Source organism: Carassius gibelio, chromosome A3, assembly GCF_023724105.1.
Source record: "Carassius gibelio isolate Cgi1373 ecotype wild population from Czech Republic chromosome A3, carGib1.2-hapl.c, whole genome shotgun sequence".
In the NCBI taxonomy this organism is placed as follows: Eukaryota; Metazoa; Chordata; class Actinopteri; order Cypriniformes; family Cyprinidae; genus Carassius; species Carassius gibelio.
This window is the reverse complement of record NC_068373.1, coordinates 29,639,340-29,652,586: the sequence shown is the minus strand read 5'-3', so window position 1 is coordinate 29,652,586 and position 13,247 is coordinate 29,639,340. Positions and strand designations below refer to the sequence as shown.

The following is a 13,247-nucleotide window of genomic DNA, read 5'->3' as shown; positions in this document are numbered from 1 at the left end:
CATTTCCTGCGTGTAAAACTCATTAATGCAGTCTTCGTAGTGCACTTGAAAGCGAAACATTAATGATAGATACGCTGTAGGGTCCTTCCAAACATAATTCAATACACGTGTATTAATAAGTCAGTTCCAGATGACCGTTATTTCGAACGCTCCAACTCTCACTCCTCAGAACTCAACTGCGAAGGGAACAGGGCGCAGGGATGATCGCTACAGAATTGAACACAGCCCTAGTCACGTGGTCCGTGACGTCCCTGCGCTATAAAAGCAGCCGCTCGCTGCTTTTCTTTCTCTTTCTTGCGCACCTCGTGGTTGCTAGCCATCTCTCTGCTACTTAAGCGATTAAAACGTGCGTACCGCGTTACACGCGAGGAGCAGGTCGCCACGCGCCCAGACCACCGTGATAGATGTAAGCCTGATGATCAAAGCCGTTTTATTATTGGTTTTTCACTTAATTATAGCATAAGAACGACGGTCATTGTTCTCCTTTGTGTTCCTGCAGGTTGTGACTTGATAGTGATTATCTACTGGATGGGTTCCTGTGTGATTTTTAAGCGCAGTTCAATGAAATGGTTGACTTTACAATGTAAGTCTTTTGTATTTTTAGTGTTATTACTATATTTGTACTATATTGCTTAATAAAGCTATACAAAACTGTCGGTTTTCTCCCGTACCAAAAGGAAACGCGTTAGTTTAAGTTGTGTTCTGTGATGAAACTGCTACATAGGAAGTGCCGTCTGATGCGATAACTGACGATGGCAAAGCAAGATCAGTCTGAGACACAACGTGCAGATGTGAGGTGTTTCACTGCTCTGGAGACAGCAGATGTGTGATCACATGTTTCTCTTCTCCACAGGTGAACATCTGATCCTGGACCCTGCTTCAGCACTGAGCTGGTCAATCTCTTGCTTGAATCTTCCTTAGATGAATCTGTTTCCAGAACCCGTCTGAAGCATGTTTTCTGTCTATAGATCGATCAGAAGCCACCGTGAAGTCTCTTGATTCACCTGGATGCAGTGCTGTACGTATAGTTTTACTATAACTTGTCTTAAATGGTGTAATCTAGTTCTTTTTAGGTCAGAATAGCCGCTTGTAAAGGGAAAATCTGACCCAAGATCAGTTTAGACAGTTTATTTAATCAAGCCTGTGATGAGAGAAGTTATCCCTGTCTGAAAAACACCTGTGGAGTTTTGGTATTCTGAGGCTTGAGTTTCATAATGAGTTTCATAATTTATATTTTAATTATACAAATATTTAACACGAGTGACTCTCGTTTTGCAGAAGCGCTCCATGGTGACCGTGACGAATGCTGGAGATTGACGTCAGACCAAATGTCTTTACAATGTTTATTAAATAAAAACGATGTAAACTCTTCCTGTCTCTGTGTTCATGTTGAAGACTGAGTTGTAGGAGGTTTTCTTCAGCGTGTTCAGGAAGTCTGTCCTGTTAGAGAAGTGAGCAGAAACCACTTGGTTTGTGTTGGGACATTGTCTGTTTCAGAGAAATGGTTGCTCTTGAGGTAATGTCTATGCATTACCTCAAAGGAGGTTGTTCATGTATTCTAGGGCTTCCTAACGATTTTTGTTTTATGCAGCTATCTACAATTACTGTGGATCTTAACATTTCTTATTTAGATTCTTTAATGCACCGATCATTTGTGGGATGCACTAAAAACATATTGCGTTCTATCTGTCTCAAATGCAGTGATCAAAAAATTGTGAAGAAATAAATTTTTTACAGGAATGTGCCTGAAAGTGATAAACGGGCCTCGTTTTTACCTAAATGATTTATAATTTTAATGTATAAGGAGTGCATTGTAGCTGACACCTAGATGAACACATTACAGTTTTATGACCACAAGTATTTATCCTCATATTCTATAGAGCTTCAAATTTGCATTTGAGCCCATGTGAAAAAGTAGCATAATTTACATATGATTTAGTTTAATAAATATCAAACATTCAATTCAATTGTGCATTACAGCTGACACCCAGATGAACAATTACAGTTGTTTTTATGACTAAGTCATTCTCCTCAAATGCTACTGACGTTAGAAAAGTGTATACCAAATATCGCATGGAACTTTAGCGACGCTCCCTAAATTTGAGACTCTCGAAAGTCCAGCGACAAGCCAACTTTATGGCTTTTTTTTTTTTTTACTTTCTGTAGTTTTCTTTTCTCTGCGCCGGATTGCTGATGTCCTTTACCTGATGTCCTTTACCCGAGCACAAATGTCCATCCATCAATTATGAACAATCAGCCGCAAACATGAGGTGCCAGTGGTCGTGACTCGTGAGCGCGGATGGGAGAATAGCGCATGTTTTTTTTTTTTTTTAGCAACTGGGATGGTGCCCCCTCTGGGAGTTGCTGCCCCTAAATACGAAAGTGAAAGTTCTGACACAAAACTATATTCGCGAAACGCGATTCGGAGTCCAGATCTGAATGTTTTGCGAATTCCGAAGCCCAGATCAAATGATTCGCGAAACGCGCTTCAGACGCATAGCTGCCAACTCTCACGCATTCAGCGTGAGACTCACGCAGTCGACCCAAATCTCACGCCACACCCCCATATTCTCACGCAGACTGGTGCAGCAGTGAGGAAAAAAAATCGCGCCTCATGATTTCGCAAAGCAGCGCACAGAGAGACCAGACAGACAGTGTAGTGATTTTTTTGACAATTGTGAGGGAAATACTTTATTCCCATAAACTGTGTGGTAAGCCGTCCTCCCTCCCATCTGCACCTTGTGAATTGTGAACGCAGGTAGAGGACTGCATTGGGTTTGGGGACCCCTGGGACCCAACGCAAATCTCGCGGGACCTGGCAGTTTTACCTTTGCTGCGGGCGGGAGTGGGCGGTCATAAAATTTCGCGGGAGACCCGCTGGGAACGGTGGTGTGTAGTAGAAATGCAGTCAACACAAGAAGTTGAGAAGAAAATGTAAGCTGCTGTTTACTTAACAAAATCAAAGTAAGGAAACAAAATGTGTATTATTTTGAGCATTGCCAGAGCATGTGAGAGGATCGGAGTGCTAAAATTTCCTGAAGAGCGCTGAGCGCTTTCTGGAGATTCTGCTATGCTCGCTCAACCCAGTCATTAATCTATGCGTTTTTTAAGTGGATTTTATCTTGTGTGTGCTTTTCACAGGCTTTATAAATAATCTAGGTGTATTTTGTAAAGATCTATGCACATTTAATCTCGTGTGTGTGTGTTTGTGTTTAATGAGCCTGTTTTGAATGTTCTATTGCACAACGACAGCTGCTATTTTCACTGAAATAAACTTAAAGTGAACGAAAATCAAATAAATTTCTTCAGTGTTTGCATTTCAGTTAGGCGGTTTGCTAAGGTTTGATTATTATTAATAAAATACATTTTAATTAGCCTAATACAATTAATAAAATTAGGAAGAATGTAAGAATTTCGTTTTGAAAAATTGCTATTTATCAGCATGCATTATTTTAGACAATTAACCAAGAATTTCTACATAAAATTTATCTAGTAGACCTAATTGTTTATATATATATATATATATATATATATATATATATATATATATATATATATATATATATATATATATATATATAGCTAGTATTAGGTTTTTAATTTTTTATTTATTTTGTTAAAATTATATCTAGCTTATTTTCTAAGTTCTCTAAAAGTAAACAAAGTGTTTATTTAATTTTAAAGTTATTTATGTTTGGTGTATGCAGTAGGCCTAGCCTGTGTTTAAAAAATGAAGAGCCGCTTTTGGTTTTGTTTTAACGATTTTTATCATGCTAATAAAAAATACCCAATGTTTTTGCCATGTGTGGTGCTTTGGTTTAGCATCGGTTACTTCATATTATTTAAATGCAATTATGTTTAAAATCGGTTATTCTGGATGTTAACTTGAACAAATATTTAGTCTGAGTAGCCTACCTATTTGTGTACATTTAAAGTCCGCAGGCGCGGGCACATTCAGCGGGAGCAGGCGGGAGTGGACCCAAACATTGCGGAACAGTCCCGCGCAGGGCTCTAAACGCAGGCAGGTCAGTGAGTTAAGGGGTGCTCCGTGTCTCCGTCCAGTTTAGGCTTGGTAACTAATAGGCATATGCTGTTATATAGTTTATATATGATTAAGTTAGCATTAGCAGAGTTGTTTGTTTTGCAGCACTGAGCAGTTATTTTACATAACTTTATCATAACAAAACAGTACAAAAGCATTTCCAGATGACAAATATCTGGACATGCCTAGTAGTTATTGTTTTCTAAAAACAGAATGTCAAGTCAACGACATCCCATATTAGAAAGATTTTATTTATATCAATCAACTCATCAATCATGTCCAGATATTTGACTGGTGGTGGTGTCAGTATGGATCAGTGGCGTAGCCATGGGTGTGCCAGGGTGTGCCTGTGCCACCCACAGTGGCAGCTGGCACACCTAAAAATAGATGCAGAATTATTTTTTATATAAAATATATATATATATTTTTTTTTGTTCGCGACTCGGTTGATTCAGATCGGCACTTCGGAGCCTGTTCGCGACTCAGTTGATTCAGATCGGCACTTCGGAGCCTGTTCGTGACTCGGTTGATTCAGATCGGGACTTCGGAGCATGTTTGAGATTTTTTTAAATTCAGATCTGGACATCGAAGCAGGAAGTGTTTGTCAAACAGTTAATATGTGATAAATGAATATTTGGACTTAAGGCTTTTTTTTACCTGTCGATTCAGCATGTACATGGACCCACACACAAAGGTGGACACACTCTAGACGGGTGTGCCAGGTAGGGTGACCACCCGTCCCGCGTAGCGCGTGCGCGCACAGCGTTTGAGCCCAATACATGCCTCCCACAAATTGAGACTGTGTCACGCATAATCAATGCTTGCTCAAAAAAAGTTGGTCGCTATATCTGGAGTCACCAACCCGTCGATCGCGGTCGACAAGTCGATCTTGGAAGCATTTTAAGTCGATCACGAAGATTTTTCAAAATCTGAGAAAAAAAGTTGCCTCCGCTGACTGCGCGCGCACCTCCCGAAACAGACGAGACATTTATACTTGACACAACTGTTTTAAACTGAAAACCAGACCATACATCTGATTTAGACGCGAGTGCCGGTGTGATGAGATGTACTAATATCCGTCTGCTCGGGCATGATTGTTTTAGGCCTGTAATTGATTGATTATTGAGGTAATAGGGATGGCACGGTTCGCTGAAATAAAAAAACCAAACCGTTCGGTTCACCACACACGGTTCTGCACGCGCTTCAACTTAAATCTGACCAGTGGCGTAGCCAGGGGAGGGGCCATGGGGGCACTGGCCCCTCCTGAAAACTGATTGGCCCCCCAGTGTGCCCCCACCCTTCTACTTGTCTGTCACTCACAAATTTAAATTATAATCTTTCAGTTTAGTAAATAACTCATGATTGCGTCGCGATGCTTCTCAACGAGGACCAAGAATAGCGAGCTGCTATAAAGCACCTATTTTAAATAGCTTATGTTTTTCGATTAGCGAGTTGTTGCAGTGCAAGAAGTGTCTGTTTGTCTTCAGTAACATGTCTTCTTTCAAAATACACATATAGGTCTTTATTTTTCTACACCTTTAGTCTATTTGCATCTGTAGATTCCTAATAAATTAAGTTGGCGTTCTAAATCATCATGGAAAGCTCTCTCTCTAGCTCTCTCCCTCCCTTCACAGAAGTTATTGACAAAACGTCATTTGATGACACCCAGAAACATTCTCAACAAAATCATACATAATTATTTAATGCATGATTAAATAGCAAAATAAATAACTAATACTAAAATAACACTGGACTAATTAAGCTATTTTAACCTGTTTTATAGGATCCACATATTTTACATGTTAAATTAAAGCTACCTTTTTGAACAAGCAGCTTTCTAACAAAGTATGGATATATGATATTTTTAAATCAATATGCTCAAGATTAATTAGCCTTGACATAAGTAGATTTTGTTTATTCATCAATGCAAATTTACTGCAACTCCTGCAATGCAAATTGAATGGGATGTGGATAATAAACAAAAACATATAATGAAATTATATTAAATTTATATTAGTTATATTAATTAATTAATTGTGTATTTATTTCTATGAATTATTAATGTTATTCTGCATTTATATAAATAAGGCTATTATATAAATATTATATAAGGCTATTATAAATAAATTATATTATTATTATTTGTGAGTTGTACACTATTCATACATTGGATTATTTTATTTATTACAGTTTTTCTTTCACTTTTGTAATGTGAAAAGTTAATACAAATTGTATTTGATTTTTTTTTTATTTAGAGCAGTGAATAACTGCTATTAAAATATAATAGGGTATCACTGTTTATTACTGATTTTAAAGGTTACTGAACTCTTAAAATGATTTGGATATACAGTTCAAACAACACAATATTGGCCCCTCTGTATTAATCGTGGCCCCTCTTGTGCCCCCCAGTTGAAAAAATCCTAGAATCGCCCCTGAATCTGACAAAGCATCTGTAATATCATCTGTAATATGTCTTGCTATAAATGGCACGTAAAAAAAAAACTACAATTCATTTTAATCCTATAATTATATATTATAATTGATTTAAAGTGAATAAATTGTAATGAAAAATAAACAAAATGAAATAGCTAAAGTTCAAAATTATCGTATTTGGAAGAAAATTATTACATTTAACAATTAACTACATTTTGACACGACCTGCAAATTAACACTAGGAGAACACTAGATGATGCTGAGGTCACTAACAGGTGAGTAGATGATGCTGATGTTAGTAGCAGGTGAGTAGATATATATTGTATATATTGATGTTAATCTACTCACCTGCTAGCCTGGTCAGTACCTGGATGGGAGACCTCTGAGAAAACTAGGTTGCTGCTGGAAGAGGTGCTAGTGAGGCCAGCAGGGGGTGCTCACCGTGTGGTCTGTGTGGGTCCTAGCGCCCCAGTGTAGTGATGGGGACACTATACTGTCAACAAGCACCGTCCTTCGGATGAGATGTTAAACTGAGGTCCTGACTCTCTGTGGTCATTAAAAATCCCAGGGTGTCTTTCGAAAAGAGTAGAGGTGTGACCTCGGCATCCTCGCTCAATTCGCCCATTGGCCTCTGTCCATCATGGCCTCCTAACAATCCCCATATCTGCTGATTGGCTTCATCACTCTGTCTCCTCTCCATCAGTAAACTGGTGTGTGGTGGGCGTTCTGGCGCACTATGGCTGCCGTCGCGTCATCCAGGTGGATGCTGCACATTGGTGGTGGATGAGGAGATACCCCCTGACTATGTAAGCGCTTTGAGTGTCTAGAAAAGCGCTATATAAATGTAAGGAATTATTATTATTATTATAGTGACATCAGCCTCATCTACACACCTGCTAGTGACGTCATGCCCCTCCTCACCTGCTAGTGACATCATGCTTCTCTTCACCTGCTAGTAACTTGTCTGCTTTGTGATAAGCAAATTTTGCTATCTTCTAGTAAGTTTAAGATTTTGTTACCTTCTCAGCCAGGGTTTCAACCAACATTATACATATAATCTTTCACATACTTCTCAGTGTGCTTTTTTTTTTGCTGAATTTAATGCTTAGATTTTAGGGGGAAAATTTAAGTCAGAATGTTTTTTTATAAAAATCTAACTCTTTACTTTTACTTATGATCTGCAATATCGTTTCATATTCTGAACACATCAGAAATCACCAACCCCTCCTGACATATCTTTCCAGTTTGGGGTAGGTTTGTTGCAACAACATAACATAAATAACAATAAAATATAATTAATTGAAGCATGACTTATTGGGGTAACTGTTTTTTCTTGTAATAGAACACCATAGAACTACATTCACTATAGAATAGTAACATCATTTGTTTCATCAATTTTCTTCCTAGCAAAAAATTAATGTATATGCCAAAGTAGAATTCAACAACTTTAGCCGTGATCTCTGTGATCAGCTCATCATCTCTCCATACCCTCTCCACATGGAAGTCACCTCTTGTACTTGTCACTAGATCACACCAGGTTAACTAAGCCCGTAACCATCAGCTGACCGTGGAATGCCAATTGTGTGTTTCTTTCTCAGTTTTGCATGGTCCCCAATAAACTCAACGTGGGATGCCTCTCCGATTTCTTTCACATCAGGGCACTTAACCTCTACCAGGCCACAGAGAGGTTCTTCATTTGGGTCCACCACTGTTCCATCTGCACCAAGGTGTGGAGCATCAGGGTGGATGATGAGACCAGATGGAAGAACGTTAACGTCAAAGGTCTCCTCATAGCGGTGAAGAACCTCTGGCTCAAGTTTTAATTCTCTACACATCGCTCTCTAGAGACCCCGACAGTTGTTTACACACACTGTTTAATGCAAGATATAAATACATTTAACCTGCAATTACAAATGCATAATGTTCTGATGTTTTAATCCCAAAATCCCACTCATGTTTATAATAAAAGATGACATAATCATTGATAAAAAAAACTTAAACCCAGCAAAGAAATAATGGATGTTGCATTAAGTAATTTATTTTCTCATTACATACGTACAGTCAAGTATATTACAGATCTCTTCATACTCTATATAAAATTAGATTCAGTGACATATATATTCAGATTTGAGAGGTTAAAGGGCAGAGAGCATGATCACTATACAGCGGATTCCTCACTGCTTCCTCACATCAGCAATAATCTGGGGAAGAAAAAATGATTACACTCTGTATTCCAGTGCTAATATATGAACATCGTGAAACCAAGACATTTGCAGGAGATGCATAATGACCTCAGATATTAATTTTTCTTAACTACTCAATATATTTATTTTTAGATTTTTATTGGTTAATTCTTAAAACGGGAAAAAAAATGCTGCCAAAGGTGAAAACTATTGTTTTTCTTAGCCGCTGACAGATATTTGTTCTTGTTTTAAACATGAACTCATTTATATTTCAGTAAATGCTTCTCGATTTAAGGATGTTCAGATATTTGAGCTGGAAAACAAGAGGAAGAGCATCATTCTCTGCGGTGAAGAAGAACACCATGACCTTCATCAAATTAAAATCTCTCGTGTTTGTGTCCGAGTCGAACGGTGGCAGGTAAAAGAAAAGAGTAAAAAATAAACCCTGGAAAATCTTCCTAAAACATACGTCTGCAGGAGCCTCGATGATTTAAATATGCTTTATCTTTATCACAGTATTATTTCATCAAGCCTTGTGTTCAACTCCATATTTATACTGAAAATAAAAGTAGCTGTGATCTTATTCTAGTTAGCGGCTCTGAAATCGAGTGACAGCTGATTGGTTGATTCACAAATGTCTTCACACACAAAGTGCTTCATATTCAAACACAGTTTAGATTAACACTCATATAACTGTATTGTCTGTGTGAGAGGAATCAAACAATCAAATCCTTCGATCGTTTACTCTTCCTCAGCCTGAACAAGTGTTTTTTTTCCTGCTGAACACTAAAGAAGATGTTTTTTTTGAGAGCGAACAGTTGACGGCACCCATTGACTTCTATGCTACAGGAAGAAATACCATGGAAGTGAATGGGTACCATCAGCCGTTTGGTGTTTAAAGCATCATCTTTTTAGCATTCAGCAGAAGACAGAAACGTACAAAAAATATATAATTTTTAATTTTTATTTAAAAAAATAAATATGTAAAATAAGCACACACAGTTAAACTTTTATTTCTAACTAGTAATTCCCAAAGCAACCAACTATGTGTCACTGTTGTTAACTAAGACTGAAACTACTAAAAACAGTTTTCTGTAATTGAATTAAAACTAAAGTAAAATGATATAGATAAATCGTGTAAGCTACTACTAAATATTGTAGAAACTTAAATTTCTGTAAAGTTGCTTTGCAATGATTTGTGAAGTAAAAAGCACTATAAATTAAATGAAAACAGTACTAAAATTAAAGTAGTAACTTTTTGCAAAAAAGTTGAAATGCTAATATTATTAAAACTGACATAAGCATAAAGGCTAAAAAAAATAAAATAAAACGAAATCCTAAACCTCAAACTGCAACCATGAGGCTAAAAGCTATGCTATGTGTCACTCTGAGTAAGTGCTGTAACAGTTTATAAAGACCTTGATGTTGTTTGGACGCCAGAACCGTGTGTTTGTGTGTGTGTGTGTGTGTGTGCGTGTGTGTGTGTGTGTGTGTGTGTGTGTGTGTGTGTGTGTGTGTGTCCACCTGGATGTTCCCGTGATTGGCTCCTGGGATGATCTGAATCCTCTCAAAGTCCCTCCCCAGGATGATGATGTCACAGCCAGAGTAGTACGCCTGTCCCACGAACAACACACACAGTCTGACACTGATAATCACAGAGTTTTACAGATCATCTGAATCTAATGTTTTGCTACATTTTAATTTATTTTTTTAAATCGAGGAATCAGAGTTTTAAATGTTTTCATTTACGGTTAATAATCTCTGCTGCTGCTGTTACACTCACAGTCACGAACAGCTTGAATCATCTGGACTTTCTGAGTCAAATATTTTGGCAAATTTTTTTAGCATTTTTATTTTATATTATTTCTTAACATATCAGACAATATCTGCCTTCATTTTGCATGCATCTTGTTTATTCTCGCTTATAAACTTTTTGTTGCTCTTTTTGTTGTTTTTGTTGTGTTGTTTTTTATCCTCATTTGTAAGTCGCTTTGGATAAAAGCGTCTGCTAAATGAATAAATGTAAATAAACTTATCAAATTATGGCTTTGTTTCCTTACATGAATATCGAAATATTCAACTCAAATAAATACTTGTATGATGAAGTATTAGAATTAGAATTTAATTTGGGGTCCTGAAATACCCTGAACACTGCACAGAAGTTAAGATGACCATTGCTACAAAAATAAATAAAAATTGAAACTCATCCTATTTTGTTTTAATTTTCCCTTACTAAATTATACAGTTACTGATGCTATGGACTGTGGGATTACTAACAGGGTATTCACAAAAATCCGTCTCTAAACCTCTTTTTCTGACACACGTGTGTGCCCAGCGGAGTTGGCGGGAGGGTCTCGCGCTGTTGGTGGACGGTGAATGGCGGGTGGACGTCAGCGCAAACGGAAACTGACTCCGTGTCAGGTGGATGGCAACAGCTGGGCTGGGAATGGTCAGGAGATGGAGGAAGGAAGTGACGGAGTAGTAAGTGAGACAGGAGAGGTGGGGAGCATTGGAGAGGTGGAAGACAGCGAGGGTAAAGAAGAGTGGAATATTAATCAAAATAAAAAGAAAAAGAATAATACAACTGACTGTGGTGAAAGTGCATCTTTAAAGTATGGTGGGGAACAATATAAGGTATTTGTTAAGTTGGGGCAAGAAGGTACCACGTTCAGAGAGTGGAATCCGATACAACTTACAAAAGGTCTAAGTAAAGAAATTGGAGAGGTAAGGAGTGCAAAAATATTAAGAAATGGACAACTTCTGGTGTTTTGTAAAAACGAAGAACAACTCAAAAAAGCAGTTAAGATGAGTAAAATTCACGGTAAACTAGTGCAATGTTCAAAGGCTAATGACAAAAAGTTAGTCAGAGGAGTCATTACAGGCATTCCGGTAAATGTAGAGACGGATGCTATAATAGCAAACATTAAGCAGGCCAAAGTATGCGAAGCTAAAAGACTTAAAACTAAGAGATTTGGAGACATTTGCGACAGCTTATCAGTTATGCTTACGTTTGAAGGAGAAACTTTACCAGATAAGGTTTTTGTTGGTTTTATGAGTTATGTGGTTAGGTTGTACATCCCTCCACCACTTCGATGTTATAAATGTCAACGGTTTGGGCATATCGCGGCTGTATGTAAAGGGAAAAAGAGGTGTAGTAAGTGTGGAGGAGACCATGAGTATGATGAATGTGACAAAGCTCGCAATCAATGCTGCAATTGTGGAGGGGAGCACAGTGCAGCATACCAGGGTTGTGAATTTAGTAAAAGAGCCAAAGAGGTACAAAGAATTAAGGTAACTGAAGGCATTAGCTACTCTGAAGCAGTAAAGCTGGTCCCCAGAGTGAATGTAATACCAAAACAAAATGAGGGCATTGGAAATGACATAATAAATGAAGAGGATGAAGAGATAAGGAAAGACAATTTAGTTGTCAGCAAACATGATTTTGTGATTTTTATGGTTGAAGTTATCAACTGTTCTGCACAAACAACGAGTCGTACCGAAAGGATTACAATTATTGTGAAAGCAGCTGAAAAATATTTGGGGATAAAAGGAATGGTTTGGGAAACAGTTAGGGATAACTTAAGTACAGACACACAATCTACCCAGCACAATGTTGGTATAGACTAAATGGTGGTAAATGTAGGCATACTACAATGGAATGCTAGAAGTTTAATAGCTAATGGCCAAGAATTTAAGAAATATGTAGATGAGTTAAAAGAGAAACCAAATATAATATGTGTACAAGAATCATGGTTGAAATCAGAGTTAGATTTTATCATTAAGGGATATTCAGCAGTTAGGAGAGATAGAGAAAATGGTAGAGGGGGAGGATTAGTAACTTTTATACAAAATGGTTTAAGCTATGAAATTATAAATATAAATGATAAGAATGAATCAGTTACCATAAGGATATGGACAAGTAAAGGTTAGATGTAATAAATTATTATAATCCTTGTGGGAAAATAGAGCGAAGTATTTTGGAAAATATTGTGGGATCACCACTCAGTGAGGTTATATGGTGTGGGGATTTTAATGCACACAATACATTATGGGGAAGTAACAGTACAGATGCAAATGGTTTAGCTTTAGAAGAATATATTGATGATAAATGCTTGGTATGTCTTAACAATGGTGAGGGAACACGGTTTAACAGCATAAACAATACAGAATCAGTACTTGATTTAACTTTTGTATCCAGTGCAATAGCAGGTATTAGTACGTGGAGTGTAGATAAGGAAACTACAATAGGTAGTGATCATTTCCCTATTCTAATTAAAGTTGGATCAGGGACGTGTCAAGAAAGGACTAAGAATATTCCAAGGTGGAAAATAGAGAATGCGAATTGGGAACAGTTTCAGATCATTTGTGCAGAAAAATGTCTTAAACTTAAAAATGAGGATAAAGAAATAGGAATAAATGAGTTTAATAGTGTATTAGTAAATGAAATAATATTGTCAGCTGAGGAAACAATACCTAAAAGTAAAGGAAATAGGAAAGGTAAGAATGTACCATGGTGGAATGATGTGTGCAGTAAAGCAGTTAAAGCAAGAAACAAAGCTTTTAAATATGTTAAGAAATATCATTCTCAG

At 37.4% G+C, this 13,247-nt stretch overlaps 1 long non-coding RNA gene and 2 other non-coding genes across 3 annotated transcripts; all 3 read left to right on the top strand.

Annotated features, from left to right (window-relative positions):
- The first annotated feature begins 269 nt into the window (after positions 1-269).
- LOC127941918 (uncharacterized) lies at positions 270-1,369 on the top strand. The gene is made up of 4 exons (XR_008149170.1): positions 270-406; positions 500-583; positions 854-1,018; positions 1,279-1,369. It is a non-coding gene; the product is annotated as an uncharacterized LOC127941918 (long non-coding RNA).
- Positions 701-777, top strand: LOC127966351 (small nucleolar RNA SNORD49). The gene has a single exon (XR_008155597.1). It is a non-coding gene; the product is annotated as a small nucleolar RNA SNORD49 (small nucleolar RNA).
- LOC127966346 (small nucleolar RNA R38) lies at positions 1,136-1,206 on the top strand. Its single transcript, XR_008155593.1, has one exon. It is a non-coding gene; the product is annotated as a small nucleolar RNA R38 (small nucleolar RNA).
- Positions 1,370-13,247: the final 11,878 nt, after the last annotated feature.